Source organism: Ambystoma mexicanum, chromosome 6p (assembly GCF_040938575.1).
Source record: "Ambystoma mexicanum isolate Mex_15411 chromosome 6p, UKY_AmexF1_1, whole genome shotgun sequence".
Taxonomy (NCBI): Eukaryota; Metazoa; Chordata; class Amphibia; order Caudata; family Ambystomatidae; genus Ambystoma; species Ambystoma mexicanum.
In genome coordinates, this window is record NC_090935.1 from 187,926,770 (window position 1) to 187,950,637 (window position 23,868).

The window sequence follows — 23,868 nt, forward strand, 5'->3', positions numbered from 1 at the left end:
CCTCTTCCACATTGCCATTTCTCTTTCTTTCTCTTCTTCTTCCCTTTTCTTTTCTCGTAGCACTACTCTTGATACCCTTTGTGCTGCTGCTTTTACCCTTTCAGCTTCTCTCCTTTGCTCCTCAGTTCGTTCCCTTCTTTTTTCCAATTCGTTCTTACCTTCTTTCCTTTTCCTCGCTCTCTCTCTTTCCTCCCTCTCGAGCTGTTTGATCAATTCATTCTGCTCATCCCTTAACTCTGCTAGTCGTTCCTCCAAAATCTCTTCCTTTTGTCGTAACAGCTCTTCTCCCCTCATTTCACTCTCCCTGGTATTATCCTCGTCTGTTTTCCTTACTACCTCCTTCTCTTCTCCTGTTAATGAGCCTCGTAATTTTAATAGTATCTGTGCAGCTACCCACTCATCATTTCCTACTTCCACAGTTTGTTCTTCTCCAGTCCTCCCCTCCCCTGCTGGCATCTTCCTATGAGCCACATATGGTGGAGGGCTGTATGCCGGGTTCGAGTACCCCTCAGCCGCCCTTAACTGACCTCTTCCTATCTCTCCTAACTCCCTTAAAGGGTACAACCCCCCTCCCTCTGTTTTCACTCCCTTTGCTAGGGGTATATCGTTGCTCGGTTCCTTTTTTATTTCATCTGATGTATTATTCTTTTCTCCTCCCTCTTGTCCGTTCCACGTGTTCTTTGGGTCTTCACTCCCCTTTTTCCCATCCTCTCCTTCCTCCTTAATCTCTTTTTCTTCCGGTATTTCCCCCACAGTGAACATTCCATTTGGTCCTGGTCGGGACCCTTGGAACATCCTCCATAAGTTAAACACCTCCACGTGGTTTGCCAACTTCTTCCCTTTGTATGTATTGTGCAGATGGTTTAATAGTGAATGTTGGGCATATGGATCGAAGCTACCATTAGGCGGCCACGGTGTTATCATTTTGTTATCCGTCCCCTGGGTCCATTCTATGCTATACTTAATCAGTTTCTCCCTATGGGGTGACAGTGTTGTACATATGTGTTGTAGTGGGGTAGTGAGGGTGTTCCCCCACCCTCCCGATCCTGTCCCGTATGACATAGTAGCGCTCCACTTGTTACCCTTCCCCTATCTGGTAGCGGTTATCTCACTAGCAGTTTACAATATACAGCCTTATATCGTTACCTGGCCCCGTAAGTTTGGGGACTTGCGATAGTCCGCTAAGGAAAATTATAAAAATATAGTATTTTACATTTGTATATTTTCTTCTGTCTTTCTTTCTTTACACGACACCCTTACGGCCCCCTGCGGCCGAGGCGTACGTAGCCCCCTGCGGCTGCGTACCCCTTATGACGTTCTTATACAGTCGTCCTATTTTCACTTGCTCCTCCTCCTTCTTCTACACTTGCCGTGGCCGGCGTTCTCCGTGCGCAGCCACGTCCCCCGTTTCACCTTTCCCCAATCAACTCATTTACTGTTATCTCCGTTTCCACTCCCTTACCACAGTTCTCTTCCCCACCACTCTCAGAAAGGAAGATGCCTTGTGCTCGGGATATCCTATGAAAGCCCTACTGGTGACGTCACCGATCTCTTCGAGCTACTGGTAAGTTCTTCATATATTCTTTAAGTTCAAAATACACTTGCAATCTGCCCCCGTTAACCTCACAGCTGTCTTCCTGTCACTCCTGGAACAAGGTAATCAATAATATAATCGGACTGCGCACGCTGCGTCGCCTCGCGTGTGATACGCCCCTCGACAGGAGGGCTTAACCAGCCAATTATCTTCCGTATTCGGCAACTAACTAGCTACCGCCTACAGGGAAACGTCATCTACCTATCGAGTTTCTTGCTCGAACAATAGGGATCCTCATCTACTCATTGATCAATAAATGCCAAATCGTAGGAAACCACACACACACCCACCCTTACACGTAGTCGCGACCTAGGCCAATCAGTGTCTACGAGCGGCCGCACGTGATGTTTTCGTGCTCCACCCCCCTCTCTCGCGCAACGTAGCCGACTGCTCTCGCACTTGTTCGGCTACCATTCATTCCATTGCCAACACTAAATTGCCAAACCTTTGCCGCGCACCTGTGCAACACCTCCCACCTCCCGTATTTAATTCCTCCCCCCTCCCTCACAATTTCACATTGCTTGTTGTGCGTGGCATGCTCACCAAGTTCTCTTGATGCAGGGCCGCTCGACTGCGTGCACCCCTCCAAGCGGCTCGCCACCTCCCCTCGTCTGGACCATGTCTGGACACTCGCCAACCGCGGGCGGGATACTTCTTAACCGGCTCCCGAGGGCCAATATCCGGATTGCGCTGTCCGGTCTTCTCGCAGCTCCGCGATGGTCCTGTAGTCCTCAGAAGGGGGCAATGGCAGAGGGGGCCACGCCGCTGGGCCTCCTCGCAACGCGATTACCTGGAAAAAGTAAAAATAAAAAAGCAGATCTTAAACAGATCTCAGCAGTGCCTCCAACTTGTCGGGGGGAAATTCTGCCAGGGTCGGCCGGGCCGTCCGCAGACCTCCGGGCAGGGAGGCCCCAACTCCTCCCGTATATCCCAAAAGAGATAGAGTATGAGACACACGCAAGAAGCAAGGTGACTCTGCTGTTTATTAGACAAATCGGCAGGGATGGGTCAAGGAGCGTACGCGTCCATCCTGACACACACACGATCGTGGGGCTCGCAGGCCCTTTTTACCTTAGTATGACGCGCTACTTGCGTCATCTTACAAAGTTTAATAAAAAACCTATTTCCACTCTGGATTGGTTACTCGAGTGGTAGGGTTAGTATAGCGCACATATAGAGAACGGTGTTAGTGGCTGAGGGTTAGTCAGGTGGTATACCTGGGCTGTCCCTTCAATTTGATACATGAAAATTGTTACATGAAGACCTCTGAGGATTGGTCAATGTGAATGGCGTCAGTGATAAGAACCCCATGTTCTAATTGGTCCGCTCGCGAGCCTCCCAGTCTGGGACTATCGCTGTTCCCAGCTCGCGGTGCACCTGTCATTTGCAACAATGTTTTAATATGAGTAGGTGTAAACAATGTGAGGATTTATTCATATGTTGGGAGGTCGAATACTCCCACTGCTGCAGATGTCCAATGAGTCTTTTAATTGTATCTGCCTGTGTCTTGAAACGTGGGATTCAGGCGTCTCCTTCCTTCTGGGCTTGGCATCTTGTCAGGTTTGGCTTTGTCACGTGAGGTGGGACCGTGTTTGAGGCAAAATTCAACACAATTAATATTGTTTTTCCTACTGTGTGCCTGGTTTATCTTGCAGGTGCAACCTTGGCGTTGGCTTGCAGCGTTCGAGATTGCAACATCGTGCCCTTGGCGGGGTGCCTTCGCCGGGCTCATTTTGCAGGGTCAGCAACCCAGTTCTTGCTCATTCAGTGTTCATGGAAGCTTTTGCCTGCGGCCTACTTGGGACTGGTGCATAGGTGGAACCGTTTGATGCAGGGTGCCTTAGGTTACGGTATCATATTGCTTTATCCTCAGTATCGTGTCCCCGTTATATTCTTCATTATGGTACATGGGTCTTAGAAGAAGCGTGAGCAAGCCTTTTTATATAAGTTCATGATGCGTCTTGCGTTTCTGCATTTTGAGAGCCTATGTGGAAAATAATAAAGATGCACGTCCGTGAGTATGTCTGTCGCCTACGTCATAGCACTGAGTATATTCTTCGTGTAGATTGGTGCGGGAGTGTCCGGTGTGTATATTTGCACAGGTGTGCTGACCGTTGGCTAGGTCGTCATGGCATCTCTAACGACGTGTAGGTTTAGTCGAGTTGATCCGTGCCGCAGGTGTCGGCATGGAGTGGGCGGGCTGCTGGGCAGGCAGATGGACACATCCGTATGTTCCTGTACCAGGGTATTTGGTCGTCCGGTAGATAGGCAAACTCTTCTCGTGGCGGGTGTCTGGGCCGTGATCCTCTAGGCCAAGCGCGAGAGGGGAAGGGCGGGAGCCTGGTCTTCCATTCTCCCACTTCAATGTCCATGAAATTAATGACAGCTCAAGTCAATTGGACATTTGTCCCTGAAATTAAATAGCTCCACCACTCAGACATATTCCATTTTGTGGGGCGAAACGAGCCAGGTGTAGTGAACGTTGGTTGACGATTTTGGGGCACTCAATTATTAGATGATGGATCGATTCTACTTCAGTCAAACAAAAGCGATAGATGTTATTCATGGTTTCCTGGTCCTTTCGTTTCATCATAACCTCCTGTGTGGAATACAGGTTTAGCCGTAGTTTTAAGAACTGATTCCGATGATAAGACGATGGAAATTTGGACAGGTATTTTGGCAATTCACCCACACTTTGTGTTGAAGTACCTAGATCGATTGCAGCTATCAATTTCCTGCGTTTCTCCATGTTAGCTATCCAGTTCCATTGCCGGAACGTTTTTTTTGCAACTTGCAGAATTTGGAGAACGAGAGATATGCTTATGTCTGCTGCATTTAGTATAGACATCAGTTTCTCCTCCCAGTTATTTAATAGATTTGCGGATGGATCTTGACTTCTTTCATTCAGTATCATGTAGGGTTTCACCGCTGGTGTTATACGTATTTTTCGAAGAGCTGATATAGATTTCCACAGTACAAGTGAATATAGTGAGTGCAGCCCTAATTCGTATCGGATGGCCACCATTGAGACACTCTGCGGCAAATTAAGAACTTTCCGCCAAAAAAAGCCCCTCCAATTGTTGCCAAAAACCAGCATCAATGTTCCACCCAGCCTCGCTCCCAAAACAATCTGCTGGGGACACTTTTTGCAGGTAAAAAGTTAGTACTGGCTGAAGAGTGAATTTGCCGTATTTTGCATGTAATTTTGCACAAGAGAACACTGGGAGGTGGAGGGAGCGGTTGGGGTCACAAGCAAACCCTCACGTTAAGGGTGGAACCCTTGGCATATAACAAAAAGGCTTGTGACTCAAGAAAAACCGCTCTCTTAGAGGAAAAAAGGGGGAATATTATCTCATGCCCTCAATTGATATCAAGTTCATCAATAATAGATGACAACAAAGTTGAGAAATCTAAAACAATTGCATATTTTAATTGAAATTTCATACAAATGTATTATACAAATTGAATACAAAAACAATTTAGAAATACTCTCATTGGCTTGATCAAGAGAGTTAAATAGAGAGAAAACAAGAAAAAAAGCAGAAAGCATCACCGTACACCAATGATGCAACGCAATTCCACATGTTGTAGGCGTAGTTATTAGTGCCCCTTCCATTGTGTATTTAGTAAGCTTTTTCTGTACTAGTTTAGCCTCTTCCGTTTTCCTGTCCTCTTCCTTTTGTTTCATTTTTCCTTGCCATGACCTGCAATGATGCACTATAGTCAGTTGTATTTCTGGCCATGCTTTTGCTTCCATTCCCACTACTTTCTTTAGTTGTTTCTGAACTCCTTCTGGGAGCCCTTGTACTAGTATATGATAAAATATTGCTGGTGTTTTGTCCCATTGTTCTCTAGTTTCCATGCGCCACTTCTCTTGGATTTCCTGGATATAATCAACAGGATCTTCGTTCTCACGCATCTTGCGGGAGGTAATTGCTCCTATGTCTGATGTGTCTGGGTACTGTACCCTCAGTGCCTGCCATAGTGCATGTCTGCAGTTTGCGAATGGTGCCCCATCATGCGATGTGTTTGTTATTGTTACCCCAGGGAATCCCGCTCTCTTCCAAATGTTATCCGCTGCATCCCCTAATATCGATATTAGAAGGCCCTTCACATCTCCCACTGCCAGTTTCTGTCCTGCTGTGTGTTTTTCCATTTCATATATCCACTTACCCGCACCTCCACTTAATGATGGGAGCCTGCATTTTATATTTTCTTTGTCTGTATGCTTCCAAGGGACATACTGTGGTCTAACCCCTCCTCTCTCCAGAAGTGGCATTAAGTTATGTCTCGTTTTACCCTTTGTGTTCCATAAGATCGAGTCCTCACACCCTTCCTCCTCTTCCCTTTCTTCTACATCGTCAATTTCATCCGTATTTCCCCTGCTCGTAACTCTTTTTTCTCCATCTTTTCCCCTTCTTCCATCATTTCCTGTATTTAATGTGGGCATGTGTATTCGTCTTTCCTGCCTGCGTCTAGGGAGGTCCCTAAGCCGACATGCATAGGGTGTCAGTTCGTCTGTGAAGGGCGCAAGTTTTATTGTGCGTAACGAGCGTGAGGTGGTTGAGCATGTAGGGTGCGATGGGAGAGGGCGTGATGGGGACGGTGCGGCCTCATGTGTCTGTCTTTCCGCTATTCCTTGCTCTCCCTCCTCACTTCTCTCCAGCTCATCCTTTCTCCTACGGATCCATGGTGAGTCTGTGTTGGTCCGGGTGATGTATAGTTTATCTAGGCTTTCCCTTTCACTGTTTCTTCCTTCCTTCTCCACTCCTTCTTCTTCCTCACTACAAAAGTCAGTCATAAACGGCACCCCCCACTCGGTCTTTTTCCCCTTGATTGTTACTGTTTGTAAGTCTATTAGGTCCAGTTCTCCTTTTTCTCCTTTATCAACCGATCCCCTTTGCGCTGATGTTGTTGCTACTTCTGTGTCTCTATATACATCCCCCCATACTTCACTCTCCCTTCTCCTATCTTCTCTTTCTCCTTTATTTCTCTCCTCCATCTCCCTACCATTTTCCTCCCTTTTCCTTTTTAATTCCTCCATTACTTCACTACTCATCTGTTCCAGTATTCTTTCATCCTCTTTCTTCCTTTCCCGTTTCACCCTTTCCCTTTCTAATATACTCTCTATCACCCTCCCTTCTTCGTATTTCTTAGTCGTTTGTGATAGTAATCTCCTCTTCCACATTGCCATTTCCCTTTCTTTCTCTTCTTCTTCCCTTTTCTTTTCTCGTAGCACTACTCTTGATACCCTTTGTGCTGCTGCTTTTACCCTTTCAGCTTCTCTCCTTTGCTCCTCAGTTCGTTCCCTTATTTTTTCCAATTCGTTCTTACCTTCTTTCCTTTTCCTCGCTCTCTCTCTTTCCTCCCTCTCGAGCTGTTTGATCAATTCATTCTGCTCATCCCTTAACTCTGCTAGTCGTTCCTCCAAAATCTCTTCCTTTTGTCGTAACAGCTCTTCCCCCCTCATTTCACTCTCCCTGGTATTATCCTCATCTGTTTTCCTTACTACCTCCTTCTCTTCTCCTGTTAATGAGCCTCGTAATTTTAATAGTATCTGTGCAGCTACCCACTCATCATTTCCTACTTCCACAGTTTGTTCTTCTCCAGTCCTCCCCTCCCCTGCTGGCATCTTCCTATGAGCCACATATGGTGGAGGGCTGTATGCCGGGTTCGAGTACCCCTCAGCCGCCCTTAACTGACCTCTTTCTATCTCTCCTAACTCCCTTAAAGGGTACAACCCCCCTCCCTCTGTTTTCACTCCCTTTGCTAGGGGTATATCGTTGCTCGGTTCCTTTTTTATTTCATCTGATGTATTATTCTTTTCTCCTCCCTCTTGTCCGTTCCCCGTGTTCTTTGGGTCTTCACTCCCCTTTTTCCCATCCTCTCCTTCCTCCTTAATCTCTTTTTCTTCCGGTATTTCCCCCACAGTGAACATTCCATTTGGTCCTGGTCGGGACCCTTGGAACATCCTCCATAAGTTAAACACCTCCACGTGGTTTGCCAACTTCTTCCCTTTGTATGTATTGTGCAGATGGTTTAATAGTGAATGTTGGGCATATGGATCGAAGCTACCATTAGGCGGCCACCGTGTTATCATTTTGTTATCCGTCCCCTGGGTCCATTCTATGCTATACTTAATCAGTTTCTCCCTATGGGGTGACAGTGTTGTACATATGTGTTGTAGTGGGGTAGTGAGGGTGTTCCCCCACCCTCCCGATCCTGTCCCGTATGACATAGTAGCGCTCCACTTATTACCCTTCCCCTATCTGGTAGCGGTTATCTCACTAGCAGTTTACAATATACAGCCTTATATCGTTACCTGGCCCCATAAGTTTGGGGACTTGCGATAGTCCGCTAAGGAAAATTATAAAAATATAGTATTTTACATTTGTATATTTTCTTCTGTCTTTCTTTATTTACACGACACCCTTACGGCCCCCTGCGGCCGAGGCGTACGTAGCCCCCTGCGGCTGCGTACCCCTTATGACGTTCTTATACAGTCGTCCTATTTTCACTTGCTCCTCCTCCTTCTTCTACACTTGCCGTGGCCGGCGTTCTCCGTGCGCAGCCACGTCCCCCGTTTCAACTTTCCCCGATCAACTCATTTACTGTTATCTCCGTTTCCACTCCCTTACCACAGTTCTCTTCCCCACCACTCTCAGAAAGGAAGATGCCTTGTGCTCGGGATATCCTATGAAAGCCCTACTGGTGACGTCACTGATCTCTTCGAGCTACTGGTAAGTTCTTCATATATTCTTTAAGTTCAAAATACACTTGCAATCTACCCCCGTTAACCTCACAGCTGTCTTCCTGTCATTCCTGGAACAAGGTAATCAATAATATAATCGGACTGCGCACGCTGCGTCGCCTCGCGTGTGATACGCCCCTCGACAGGAGGGCTTAACCAGCCAATTATCTTCCGTATTCGGCAACTAACTAGCTACCGCCTACAGGGAAACGTCATCTACCTATCGAGTTTCTTGCTCGAACAATAGGGATCCTCATCTACTCATTGATCAATAAATGCCAAATCGTAGGAAACCACACACACACCCACCCTTACACGTAGTCGCGACCTAGGCCAATCAGTGTCTACGAGCGGCCGCACGTGATGTTTTCGTGCTCCACCCCCCTCTCTCGCGCAACGTAGCCGACTGCTCTCGCACTTGTTCGGCTACCATTCATTCCATTGCCAACACTAAATTGCCAAACCTTTGCCGCGCACCTGTGCAACACCTCCCACCTCCCGTATTTAATTCCTCCCCCCCCCTCACAATTTCACATTGCTTGTTGTGCGTGGCATGCTCACCAAGTTCTCTTGATGCGGGGCCGCTCGACTGCGTGCACCCCTCCAAGCGGCTCGCCACCTCCCCTCGTCTGGACCACGTCTGGACATTCGCCAACCGCGGGCGGGATACTTCTTAACCGGCTCCCGAGGGCCAATATCCGGATTGCGCTGTCCGGTCTTCTCGCAGCTCCGCGATGGTCCTGTAGTCCTCAGAAGGGGGCAATGGCAGAGGGGGCCGCGCCGACGGGCCTCCTCGCAACGCGATTACCTGGAAAAAGTAAAAATAAAAAAGCAGATCTTAAACAGATCTCAGCAGTGCCTCCAACTTGTCGGGGGGAAATTCTGCCAGGGTCGGCCGGGCCGTCCGCAGACCTCCGAGCAGGGAGGCCCCAACTCCTCCCGTATATCCCAAAAGAGATAGAGTATGAGACACACGCAAGAAGCAAGGTGACTCTGCTGTTTATTAGACAAAACGGCAGGGATGGGTCAAGGAGCGTACGCGTCCGTCCTGACACACACACGATCGTGGGGCTCGCAGGCCCTTTTTACCTTAGTATGACGCGCTACTTGCGTCATCTTACAAAGTTTAATAAAAAACCTATTTCCACTCTGGATTGGTTACTCGAGTGGTAGGGTTAGTATAGCCACATATAGAGAACGGTGATAGTGGCTGAGGGTTAGTCAGGTGGTATACCTGGGCTGTCCCTTCAATTTGATACATGAAAATTGTTACATGAAGACCTCTGAGGATTGGTCAATGTGAATGGCGTCAGTGATAAGAACCCCATGTTCTAATTGGTCCGCTCGCGAGCCTCCCAGTCTGGGACTATCTCTGTTCCCAGCTCGCGGTGCACCTGTCATTTGCAACAATGTTTTAATATGAGTAGGTGTAAACAATGTGAGGATTTATTCATATGTTGGGAGGTCGAATACTCCCACTGCTGCAGATGTCCAATGAGTCTTTTAATTGTATCTGCCTGTGTCTTGAAACGTGGGATTCAGGCGTCTCCTTCCTTCTGGGCTTGGCATCTTGTCAGGTTTGGCTTTGTCACGTGAGGTGGGACCGTGTTTGAGGCAAAATTCAACACAATTAATATTGTTTTTCCTACTGTGTGCCTGGTTTATCTTGCAGGTGCAACCTTGGCGTTGGCTTGCAGCGTTCGAGATTGCAACATCGTGCCCTTGGCGGGGTGCCTTCCCCGGGCTCATTTTGCAGGGTCAGCAACCCAGTTCTTGCTCATTCAGTGTTCATGGAAGCTTTTGCCTGCGGCCTACTTGGGACTGGTGCATAGGTGGAACCGTTTGATGCAGGGTGCTTTAGGTTAAGGTATCATATTGCTTTATCCTCAGTATCGTGTCCCCGTTATATTCTTCATTATGGTACATGGGTCTTAGAAGAAGCGTGAGCAAGCCTTTTTATATAAGTTCATGATGCGTCTTGCGTTTCTGCATTTTGAGAGCCTATGTGGAAAATAATAAAGATGCACGTCTGTGAGTATGTCTGTCGCCTACGTCATAGCACTGAGTATATTCTTCGTGTAGATTGGTGCGGGAGTGTCCGGTGTGTATATTTGCACAGGTGTGCTGACCGTTGGCTAGGTCGTCATGGCATCTCTAACGACGTGTAGGTTTAGTCGAGTTGATCCGTGCCGCAGGTGTCGGCATGGAGAGGGCGGGCTGCTGGGCAGGCAGATGGACACATCCGTATGTTCCTGTACCAGGGTATTTGGTCGTCCGGTAGATAGGCAAACTCTTCTCGTGGCGGGTGTCTGGGCCGTGATCCTCTAGGCCAAGCGCGAGAGGGGAAGGGCGGGAGCCTGGTCTTCCATTCTCCGACTTCAATGTCCATGAAATTAATGACAGCTCAAGTCAATTGGACATTTGTCCCTGAAATTAAATAGCTCCACCACTCAGACATATTCCATTTTGTGGGGCGAAACGAGCCAGGTGTAGTGAACGTTGGTTGACGATTTTGGGGCACTCAATTATTAGATGATGGATCGATTCTACTTCAGTCAAACAAAAGCGATAGATGTTATTCATGGTTTCCTGGTCCTTTCGTTTCATCATAACCTCCAGTGTGGAATACAGGTTTAGCCGTAGTTTTAAGAACTGATTCCGATGATAAGACGATGGAAATTTGGACAGGTATTTTGGCAATTCACCCACACTTTGTGTTGAAGTACCTATATCGATTGCAGCTATCAATTTCCTGCGTTTCTCCATGTTAGCTATCCAGTTCCATTGCCGGAACGTTTTTTTTGCAACTTGCAGAATTTGGAGAACGAGAGATATGCTTATGTCTGCTGCATTTAGTATAGACATCAGTTTCTCCTCCCAGTTATTTAATAGATTTGCGGATGGATCTTGACTTCTTTCATTCAGTATCATGTAGGGTTTCACCGCTGGTGTTATACGTATTTTTCGAAGAGCTGATATAGATTTCCACAGTACAAGTGAATATAGTGAGTGCAGCCCTAATTCGTATCGGATGGCCACCATTGAGACACTCTGCGGCAAATTAAGAACTTTCCGCCAAAAAAAGCCCCTCCAATTGTTGCCAAAAACCAGCATCAATGTTCCACCCAGCCTCGCTCCCAAAACAAACTGCTGGGGACACTTTTTGCAGGTAAAAAGTTAGTACTGGCTGAAGAGTGAATTTGCCGTATTTTGCATGTAATTTTGCACAAGAGAACACTGGGAGGTGGAGGGAGAGGTTGGGGTCACAAGCAAACCCTCACGTTAAGGGTGGAACCCTTGGCATATAACAAAAAGGCTTGTGACTCAAGAAAAAACGCTCTCTTAGAGGAAAAAAGGGGGAATATTATCTCATGCCCTCAATTGATATCAAGTTCATCAATAATAGATGACAACAAAGTTGAGAAATCTAAAACAATTGCATATTTTAATTGAAATTTCATACAAATGTATTATACAAATTGAATACAAAAACAATTTAGAAATACTCTCATTGGCTTGATCAAGAGAGTTAAATAGAGAGAAAACAAGAAAAAAAGCTGAAAGCATCACCGTACACCAATGATGCAACGCAATTCCACATGTACATCCCATTAATGGGAGCCTAGATGATTGGGTGGCTTATACACAGTGATAATACGTGATCGAAATTCACTTACTAACTCTCCCACTCATCATCATACGTACCATACACTCTCATACAAAAATTATGATTCATTCATACACATACATAAAAATTGGACAATAGTAAAAACAAGCCCAACATGTTTCTTTCCATCAACAGGTTATTCCAGGAAATTCATCAGGGGCAGAATAAGAATTGAAATCATTGCATGGTAGCAGTGACTAGTTTCTGTTAAACTCGACATTTCTCTTCAAAGTCCAAGTACTTTGATAAATGGGAATTCCAATCTGTATATTCAGGGAATTCTAAGTAGATAACTTCACAGAATGATTTCCCCTATAAGAGAGCGGTACAAAAAACAGTATATCAATTACCAGTTCGTAAAAATGTGCAGTACATTTATGCTAATACCTAGAAAAAGTGACGATTACAGTGCCAGATACATAAGAGCTTATAAATAGCTCAATTCAAAGGTTTCAAATAAGACATATGGCTCCAGTCCTCTTCCTCCATTAACATCAAAGTAATATAAGAGTGTCTAGACTCACAGTCATGATAGTTGACAGAGAACCATTGCGGTTAGGTTTCCAAACTCATGAAGAATAATGTCCTTGTGAGGAGGGTCATATGAAAGAGAAAGAAAGGAGAGAAAGAAGAGAGACCACGGAAAGAAAAAGACAGAGAAGAGAGAGGTAGAAGCAGGATACACAGGCATAAAACCTGAAAAGGCCTCTAAACGGGCCCTTTTCATTTTATTTGTGCATTCTTATAATGGGGCCCCCTATCTGGGGTCTGTGTCTTTAAAAGTGATTATCCTCAGGAGAAGGAGTCTGTCTACCATCAAGCGTTTTGTAAAAATAACGAGGCTGACTCACCAGAATGTAAGGCAATTTTTCCTCAACACACTGGAGTGGTCATCATTGATGATTTCAGCGCCGTTCACACGTATCAGAATGCCAGGACGCTAATGAACTCTGATTCTAGAGAGAAAATGTCGTAAACATCAGTTACATACACTACTGTTCTCGTCCATGTCATTAACGAGACAGGTATAAAATGTTAACCTCCTCTAATCAAACGTAGTTTAGTCCATCAGCTTACCTGGCAAATGATGGTAAAGTTATCCTTTTGTGGGAGCTGCACTTTTTACCCTAGTGTTGGGTAGCCGGATCTGGCATATCAATATGGTGCGTGGTCTGTATCGCGGATACTCAAGGTCAAACTTGTTCCCACCCAAATGGAACACCTGATAGAGTCAAAACTGTCGGGAAGAATATAATATATCACATTAATGTGTGTTACTATTATATATTCCAAAGGTTGATAGATGTCTATTCCAACCGTTTTCTGATGAACTTATGCATTATCAACATAGCATTAGCAAAGGTGCAATATCTCTTCCCGAACGCATACCCTGATGGTAACTTAAACTTGTCATTCCGGATTTCAACTATTCCATAATTCAGCCAAGGGTGTATTGTGCCCACCTTCTACATGAAGTGAGGAAAGTGTGAAAATGAAACTAAAGTGGCACCCACTTAACCATGTTGCTACTCGCCGGCTTGTCGCTTACCTCTGTGTATGTATGCAGCCAAGTTATACATTTCAGCCGCTCCGCTGGATACGTCACCTCCTATGGCGTCTTCCTTGCCGATCCGTGAACGCGTCTCTTTGTTCTATGTGCAGGTCTGCTTTCAGGTTTTTGCTGGGTTCAATGTTATAGCCAGCGTCTGTTTTCCCGGTCCGTATACACGTCTCCCGATTCTGTGAGAGGGACCGTGTTTAAATTCATTTAGAGCACCTCGTATTGTGCCAATCAAGTTGGGCCAATGGTGACTCGTGACTCGTGTAGTGTCACGTGACCGGAGTGCATAACACGAGAACCATCCTCCATGTGCACTCATCTCTATGGTTACCACTTCCACACTACGCAGCGCGCACACCACGAACCGCCAAACGTGAACAGCCGCGGATCCGGCACGAAGGGGAAAGAAACTCCGAATGCGCCCCAGGACCTTGCCCACGCTCGCATCACAGAGGTAAAGGGATTGTCATACCAGGTGTCTCTGTCATCAGAAATGTATATACTGAGTCCTACCGCACATATTACCCCAAGTTATACCGGCCAATTTTCAAGTCAGTTTCTCAACTGAAATTTATAGTACCCAGTCAATTTTTTCATTTAGACCGTTATGCATGCTTTTAGTCAAGAAAATGAATTCTCGTTCTTTTTTCGACAGCCCTATTCTGTCCCGGTTGATGTCATTGCCGGGATTTAATTTGTAAATAATAGACCAGGAAAGGTCCTGTACCTGGTGAATGTGTTCTACCCAGTGTTCTACCAATGGGGCATTCTTGGTTCGGTTTTTTAAACAACTGCGGTGTTCACCTATGCGCAACTTCACTTTTCTCTCGGTTTTTCCTATGTATAGTTTGTTGCATGGGCACCAAATTACATAAATTACCCAACTGGTATTGCAGTTGGTCAGCGTCTTTTGTAACCAGGGGGATTTTAAACCAATGTTGATGGATACACTTTTCTTTGTAAATGTACAGCACGTGCAGGTGCCACATGGAAAATGGCCAGTGACTGCTTTTAGGCCCCAGAGTTGTGTAATAGTGGTGGAGGTAGTTGATCTAGATGATATGTCATTCCGGATTATCAGTTCCTTGATATTGTGGCTCTGTTTAAAACCAATGACCGGTCTTGCAATGGGGTCAGTGCCCTTCTCCAGTATATCCCAATGTTTGCAAATCAAACGTTTAATGGCGATCGACATATGGCTACAGGTGTTTACAAACACCAGGCGCTCATTCTTCGTCTTCTCACATCTCTGCTCTTTGTAATGGAGGAGTGAATCTCGATTGTTATTCTCAGCCCTTTTACGAGCAGAGTTAACAATGTTGTTAGGGTAACCTCGTTTTAGTAGGCGCTCCTGCATGTTGTTAGCTTCTCTTTTGTAGTCTACTCTCCACGAGCTGTTCCTCTTCAATCTAAGGAATTGTCCCAGTGGAAGATTGTCACGTACATGCTTGGGATGGAAACTATCATAATGGAGGACCGAGTTCTTATCAGTGGGTTTATTGAATGGCTTAACAAAGAGTGTCTTCAAAGTGTTATCTGCCACAATAGTAATATCCAGAAAATCGACCGTCTCGTTGCTGTATGAGGATGTAAATTTTAAGAAAGCATTTTGTATGTTCAGCTATTCCAAAAACTCGTCTAGTTGTTCTTTGGTACCTTTCCAAATGACAAGAATGTCGTCAATGTAACAACGCCACAACCTGATGTTGTGCCGGAAGGGGTTAGTATTCATCATGACGGTCCCAACTTCAAACAGCTCCATATACAAGTTAGCCACACTTGGTGCTAGTGTCGCACCCATGGCAGTACCTTGAATCTGTTTAAAGAAATTACCATTGAAATGGAAATAATTCTCGGTTAGGGCCATTTCGGCGCACCAGAGGCTGAACGATATAGGTGTCTTGATGGTAGTGTGATCCTTTAAGAGCTTCTCCTGTAGCATTTCAAGTGAGGCCTGTTGCGGTATGCTTGTGTAGAGTGCTGTTACATCTAAGCTCAGGAGTAGTTCCGTTGAGGAATCAAAAGGTGTTCTTTCTATTTCCACAATAATTTGTGTCGTATCCTGAACATAGGATGCCATGTTCTTCACTAGTGGTTGTAGAAACTTATCTGCAAAGCGGGATAAAGGTTCCAGAACTTAATTCACCCCGGACACGATGGGTCTTCCTGGTGGCTGAGTTAAAGACTTGTGAATCTTGGGAAGTACATAGAAATGAGGAATGAAGGGTTTATCCTTAACCAAAAAGTCAGCTTCTTTCCCTGTTATCCAAACCCTTTCTTCCGCTTTGGCGATCTTATTGGAAATGACCTTCGCTAATCTCGACGTTGGATCATCTTCAAGAGGTTGATAACAAGTTAGATCCAACAATTGTCGGTTGCATTCTAATACATAGTCTACCCGATTGAGGAGGACAATTTTGCGCCTTGCTGTGCAAAGATTCTCATTCGGGACAATACTTCATTACTTCATTAGTCCAACTCCACTCTCTTATTGAGATGTTAAATGAGATTCCCAAATAACGGATAGCATCAGTTTTAGTCAGGGGATCCTCATACAATTTCCACATAAAGATGACTTTTTTTGCTTTTGTTTGTGGGCCCAAACCGATGACTTGCGACTTCCGCACGTTTATTTCTAAATGATTTGAGGTCAGATAATCTTGTAGTGCAGACAACAATTGTTGGAGCCCAATTTCGGTTGAATCTAATAAGACCACGTCATCAGCATAAATTACATGGCTTAAGTGCTTCCCATTTACTTTTTGCGGAAAGGACCTTACTTTAGAGAGAGAAACAGGTAAGTCAGCAATGAAGAGTTTGAACATCAGGGCTGCTAGAGGGCAGCCCTATTTGACTCCTTTAGTAGTTTTTATGTTTTCAGATAGCGCTCCTTTGGCGTTTAAACACACTCGAATGCTGGTATTTGCATGCAGTGCCATTAATGGGGACAATAGCTGATGTGGACAGCCCCAGTTCATACGTTTTTTCCACAGGAGCTTGCGGTTGATGCTGTCGAACGCCTGTTTTAAATCGACAAACGCAAGAAACAGTCTTTTCTTGCATTTTAGGGCATCGAGTTTTGCCAGATTTAGAAGCAGCAGATTTAATTCGATGCCTATGCCTTTTGTAAACCCAGTTTGCCTTTCATCGAGTAAATTGACGCCTTCTGCCCACTTGGAGATTTTTTGCTGGAGGAAGGTGGCAAATATCTTTCCCATTGTGTCTAACAGCGCCATAGGGCGGTAATTCACCGGGTCTTCACGGTTTCCTTTTTTAAACAACGGGACTACCACTGTGCATGGCCACGACTCTGGGATTGGCAGCGTAGCAGCAATATGCTCAAATAGCACTTTGATAAATTGCGCCCAATTTTCTTTGTTTGCTTTTAACATCGAGTTGGAAATGCCGTCAGGACCAGTGGCCCGCGAGGTCTTTAGCTTTTGAATGGCACTTTCAATGTCTTCCACAGATTCAGCTACATTCCATTCACTTGACTCTATCGTGAGATTTGGCACCTCATCGGCTTCTTGATTGTTAAAGACTTCCGTATAATGTTTCACCCAGCTTGCAGCGTAAACTCCATTTGATACATTCTGTTCCAAATCCGATCAATGCAGCAGCCATCCAGGTAAAATAGAACCAACAGGCATTGTGCCAATCACAGCCCTGTTCCTCAATCATCTCTACAACCCAGCTGCTCATACATGTTCAGTCATTCATTATACGAAATAATAGAGAACGTTTATTTATAACACACATAATACCTAGGGATCAAACCTGTGTTGCTCCGTGTGGTCTTGTGTCCAAGGCGAGCATGTTGCCCCTGAGCTATACTCCCTGCTCATATAATACTCTGAGCATCCTTTTAAGGAAGCAATGCAAGTCCCATAATGTACATCGAAATGATGTACACATAGATGCATGCAATCTACAGACATAATCACCATGCCACTAAAATGTACAAGACATGCCAAAGTAGTATAATTTATAGCGCTTCACTGAATGTGATAACACCTATTGCCAGCAATAAAGTGGCACACCTATAGCCAGCCCTGTGTTGCTAGTATAAAATATGGGTATGCAAATGGAGACAGGCTGCAGGTGTAAACGTACACCAGAATATATATAGTTTTCTTTTTTCTCTTACTTGAAATGCCTCATTCACAGGAGACTACATTAGCTATCTAATTGACTGACTTAATTAACAAATACTGATCACTAGTACTAACTCATTAACACTATAATGTGCTCTCCATGTGGAAAATGAGGTAGAAATACATGTTCTGAAATTCGTTTTTCAAACGTGCAATTGGATTTTTTTTTTCTTCTCTCTTTGTTCACTGTATTTGCAGAAAGCAGAATCTGCATGCCAGGAAATGGTTTTAGCTACAGTTTCTTACTGTATAAATTGAGCTATTGTGGAACGAAGGGTAGGGTGATAAGGTCTTTAATTTGATTGGTGCAAAGTATCTTCCTTGGTTCTACGTAAGCAACAGAGGTTTGCTGGAAAAGTCTGACAGAAAAAAGTTGAAATAGTTTTTGCTGAGCTGCTGACACGGACCATCTGAGACTGGGCTGTGAGGCGGTATTCCCAGTCTCACTTAGCACCGGCTTGAGAATTGCAAATAACTGTATGTTCTTGCTGTGCACTTCAAGCTTCCAAGATTACGAAGACAACCCTGGGCCCATTCCTCGGAGGTGAGCGAAGGGAGGTCGCGCGGGGGACAGAAAATTGGTAATTATCCAAGTGAATTGAGGTTATTGTGTGCTGTACGGATGACTTTCTATAAATATCAGGCAGGGAGAGTAGCCAAGGGAATCCCCTGTGTTTAATTGACAAAGTGAAGTTTTTTCTGTTGCTGTCTTCTTGTTACAAATAATGCAGAGTGAATTTCGTCTTGTTGCTGTATTTTTTTTTCTCTTCTGTTTATTATAGATAATGCAGCAGTAAAGAGGGTAAGATGTTATTTTGAAATGCAACTGTTTATAATACAAATGATATGTACACAAATCGTGTATAGTGTTTTTGCTTTTGTCTTTTCTTGGTGCATTTAGAATAATATCTCGGAAAAGGGGGAAGATTTTTAGGTAATGCATGTGTCATGTTTCCCATGCAGAAGGAATAATAGCACTAGCAGGGATAAATAGTTGTGTGTGAGTGTCCACTCAGTGCATGGTGTCTGAGTGGAATTTAATACAATAGACATTACTAGGGGTCCATGAACCAGCAAAGAGGCCTATGGAAACATAGTTCACTAATGTATATAAATTAGTGATAATACCACAGGTTATTGAGAATGCTATATGTGAAACTGTGGTGTTTCTGAATGTAGGTCCGAGGCCTCTATAGATCACAAGAACAGTCTAAGAATAAGAAGGGTTTTGTGTATATTGGGGCCACAAATAAAAAAGAAAAATTATGCTCACTACTAAACCACCTACAATAATGTATATCATTAAATCATTCCATATAATGTAATAAGGAATGGTCACTGAAAGGAAATAAGGCCAAAACCAATCTAAATGCAAAGAGTAGTCATCACCAAATTATCATTATTTTTGGCGGTAAGAAAATACCGCCAGACCCCAAATCTACACAAAATATCCAACATATTTATGGTGCATTGCAGGTAGGGAAAGTGATAATAGACCACCTGCTGGGCGTGACAAGTGTGTCTCACACTACCATATGTACATTAGAGGGAACCCATTTCATAATAGCAGTGTGTCACTAAAAACAAATTTCAGAATGTCTCAAATAGAAGCCACATTCTCAGAACTAGTGCAATATTTAGAGGCAAAGTTATATGCACATGGGACGTGGTCATCGAATAATGCCACAGAATGGCACGACCGCATTTATGGTGACGTGCAGAAAGAACCACTAGACAACATTTTTGCAGAAGGCAGCATAATTCATGTCTGCCTTCTGAGATTATTAAATGCAGCTGATCAACATGCAGAGAAAGATTGTCTGATACGGCTATGCACCAAGACCTGGTTTATTTTGAATAGGTCCTTACGAATGTAAGAAAATGATACTAAGCTGATTAACAGGTTAAAAGCTGACCTATATGGGACAAGTAAAAAGGAGGAAATGTTAAGAGCAGAATTAGAAGGATATCAAAAAGACATGCAGTTAAAATGTAGAGATCTTGATATTCAATTGTCCAAAAGCAAGAAACAGTTTGAGGACAGTGAACAAGAATTGGTACACTTAAAAGTGTTGGTAGACCACATTATACAAGATAAAGATGAGATTGTTTCGGAAATGCAGATTTTACAAAAAGAACATTATGAAAAAGAAAGTGATCTCCAAAATGCAGAAGAGGAAATGGTTAAAATGTTTCAAGAAAGAGACAAGAGAAACAAAGAATTCAATGAATGCCAAATGCAAATGTGCGACATGCAGGAAGTAATTAATAAAATGAGTGATGAAAGCAACTATTTGCAAAAAGAGGAAGATAGGCTCCTTAAGAAGTGTAAGGAATTGGAACAGCAAATGTGCATTCCCGGGTCCCAGGATAGACGGCAGGGCACCACATTCAATGGAATTGAAGTGAATCATATTTCTACCCAAAGAGTTAGTGCCCCAGTGATTGGGCCGGTGACTGAACTTGGTTGCAGCACCCTTGGGGGATTTGATATACCCATTGGGGGCCGCCACCAATCCCATACACCTGAAACCACAGTTGAATCATCAAGTAGCGCAATTCCATGCATTGCAAAAAGTAGCCCCATAAAGATGATGAAATCCATCAAAGCCCTGATCAAACCATTTAAAAAGGGAGGGAATGCTGCATAGAGGATCACTTAGAGGCAGGGCATGACATATTTAAAGCCCTCCAGATACCCAAGGAACAATACAGACAGTATTTTCATTTAACTCTAGATGCTCCCACAGCCAGTATCATAAGGGGAATGAATGAAAAGCAGAATAGGACATGGGCAGAGTTTGAAAAAGAGATTAGGCGTCATTTTTCTCCTTTCCAGTCATTGCAGGAGGCAAAGACAGTTGCTTACACAATCACTGCTGGGCCTAATACATCCCCCTGCCCAGTTTTTACAAGACGTAAAAAGAGCATTTTCTCGCTTTGATGTATCTTTTGACCTCAATTCTAATGAATTTAAAACTGCCTACTTCTATGGGCTACAGAAAGACATCATATCACAGTTGGTCCGTGAATTTGATAAGTCCCTTGAGTGGATTGTACACCAAAGCACAAAACTATATGAAGTACTCTATTGTCAGGGTACAGAAAGTGATAAAATGAAAGACACTAGACCCAAAGCTAAAGAACCCTCAGCAACAGTGATGGAAATCAGGTCAGCCAAAATGTCCCTTGGGTCTGCTCAAAGTCCAGGTAAAAATAATTTGATACCTGAACAAAGGGGTAATCAACAAAGGTTGTCACTTCCTGCACCAATGTTTCAATCACATGATCCTAGTAATAGGGAGAGCTACATCAGCCCTAGGTACTTAGGAGATAGGCCCCGGGCAGGCTATCGGCCTGATATGTCAGGTATGAACAATAACCAGATACAAAATCAGGATCAAAGAAATAATGGTCCCTACCAGACATTGGGGATGCAGAGCAGATTTGATCCCAACACAATGATATATGGCAATCAGGATAGACCCCAATATGTGGATCGATTTACTGATAATGGGAGTCAACATAGGGGCCAGTACCCACAACATGAGAGACAGGACATGAGGCAGAATATGAATTACGCTCCACGTCAGTACAATGATTCCCCACCAGGGAGCTACAACCAAAGGATGGGTGCACCCCGCTCCCCTCCACATATGAATCAAGAGTTCAGGAACAATCCCAGTAGAAATCATTCCCCTGAGAGGTATCAGAATAGATCCAATCAGGGGGAAAACAGCCATTATCAATTTAGGCCATAGAGAGAGGATTCTAGAGATATGGAAAGATTCCAGTGTCTCGAGGCCCACGTGAAAATGTGAGCTGAGCAAATAGGAAAGCTCTGTACTGACCGGGAGGTTTCTGAAAAGTGACTAAGTACTTATAATACCTGCAGTGACAATAAAACAGATTGCTCTGATGTGATTTTCCATAATGACTCTGAGATTTCTAAAGATTCAAAAATAAAGATACTGGTAAATGAACATGTGACAGAAAGCGCAAATACCTTTAAAAAAGAGGTTTGGTTTAACCTAGAGCAACATCAAACATTGGAGATTTGTACAAATGAAACAGGAAAACCTAAAATTCAAAAAGAACAAAGGGACAGATTTAAGATAAATGACTCATGCATGGGGAATACCAGTGAACAGGGAGTAAGTGGGGATGCTATAACTCCTTCCCTGGGCAATCAGAACAATAACTAAACACAGGCAGAAAAAAGAAATACTCAAAAGGAGGGTACAGGACAATCACCTGAAGAATTCTTTGAGCCACATATTTTTGAAGAAGTTGAAAGGGCTGATACCATACTAAATGATCACAAATGCACAGAGTTAGACAATGACAAATTGCCAAGTGATGTTGTTACACATGTTCAGTTGGAGGATTGTAATGTGACCTCTGCTGATGATACCTGGATGGATGGGCGAACAGTGGCCACACTCCAAAAAACCTCTGAACATGGAGAAATGAATAAAGTTTCTCACACAGAAATGGGCAAAAAGGAGGGAAAAATGTCTTTGCATTTACCAATGTGTTTAGCCAAAAGTGAAAAAGGCCTGAGAAAGGTGAGTCCTGAAATCAGTAAGAATTCTCACTTCTTATGTGTGTTAGAGGAAGTTGAAGACGGGTATTATGCTCCCATCACTATAGAAGAGAAATGCAATACATTTGCAATGATTGACACTGGCTCACAGGCCACAATTAGGTCAAAAGAATTGGTAAAAAGTATTAATGAGGGGAGATCTCCACAGAATCAGATCACAGTGAGGCAAAATGAAGGTCCTGTGCATAATTTTAATGGGGAGGAGGTGCCTATTACAGGTGTTACAGAGGTTGACAAAAAGATAGGAAAACACAGAATGAAACAGGAGGTATTGATCACATCTATTTGTGAAATTCCATTTCTGATGGGAACAGATTGCCTGAAAAGATTGTCTCCTCTCATAGATGGGGTGAATGGAGTACTGTGGTCCTTGACCAGAAAACCATTGAGACCTAAGAAACTAAAATCACAAAACAGCAATATAAATTAATGTCACACCGTTGCCAAAACAAATGATGCAGTAGAGGTATATCTCCAGAATAGCTGTATACCTAGCGTCACTGTTATCTTGATGTGTCAAGATAAAATGCAGAGTGAAGATGAGAAACAATCTGTCCAAATATATATTTAGACCCAAGGAAAAAATGGCAAACTGCCATAGATGAGCACACATTACAGTTGTATTTAAATGAAAAGACATGCAAACAGAATACTGCTCCTAAAACAGATACAGAAAAACACATCACCAGTCTTGCTGAAATACACATGGAAGATGAGCAATCATGGGTTCACATTGGTATAAATGACTATTCTAAAATAATAAAAGCCACTTTAGCGCTTGAACAGGAAAGAAGCTTTATTAATGAGAAATGGCTGCAAAAAATAATGGAGAGGGAGGAGATCCTGAAATTTACAATTAAAAACCAATATGTCTCTGGTTTAGACAGTCCAGACTTTGAAAACCGAATTGCAGGCAGATGCATGCTGAAGATTAGTATTGGACAAAAAACAATTCACCATAATGTTTGGATAGTGAGTGGAACACAAAATTACTTTTACATGGGCAATGATATCATGCACAGAATGTGTATGGTGTTAGATTTCCTTAATCAAAAAATATGGTCACGCCTAGGTGGGCCGGCACCTGAATTTGAAGACAAAAGAAGGGCTTATCATTGCGCACAGCTGGTCCCATATGCAATTGAATTACAGCTGAGGAAGGATACTATTATCCCTGCATTCACCAAGCAGTTTGCAATAATGCTAAAGTGCAAAAATGGACAGCAGATGAAGGATTCTGATGCATTTGTGTGCTTGAATGAATCCATAAAACAGCAAGGCCTGGATTATGAATACATTCCATTGATAGATGTTGGTGAAGGGTCTGTAAAATTGATGGTGAATAATAAAGGGTGTCAAGATATTTATTTAGAGGAAAATTCTTCATTAGGAATGGCAATACAAAAATCACATTATACTGCAGATCTAAATAATATGCTGATTGGAAATATCCCTGAACAGTATGTGAATGCCAAGGGTGAGTTGCCAGAATACCTGGATTCTCAGCCCAAAGGAATCTTTAAAATTCATTCTGT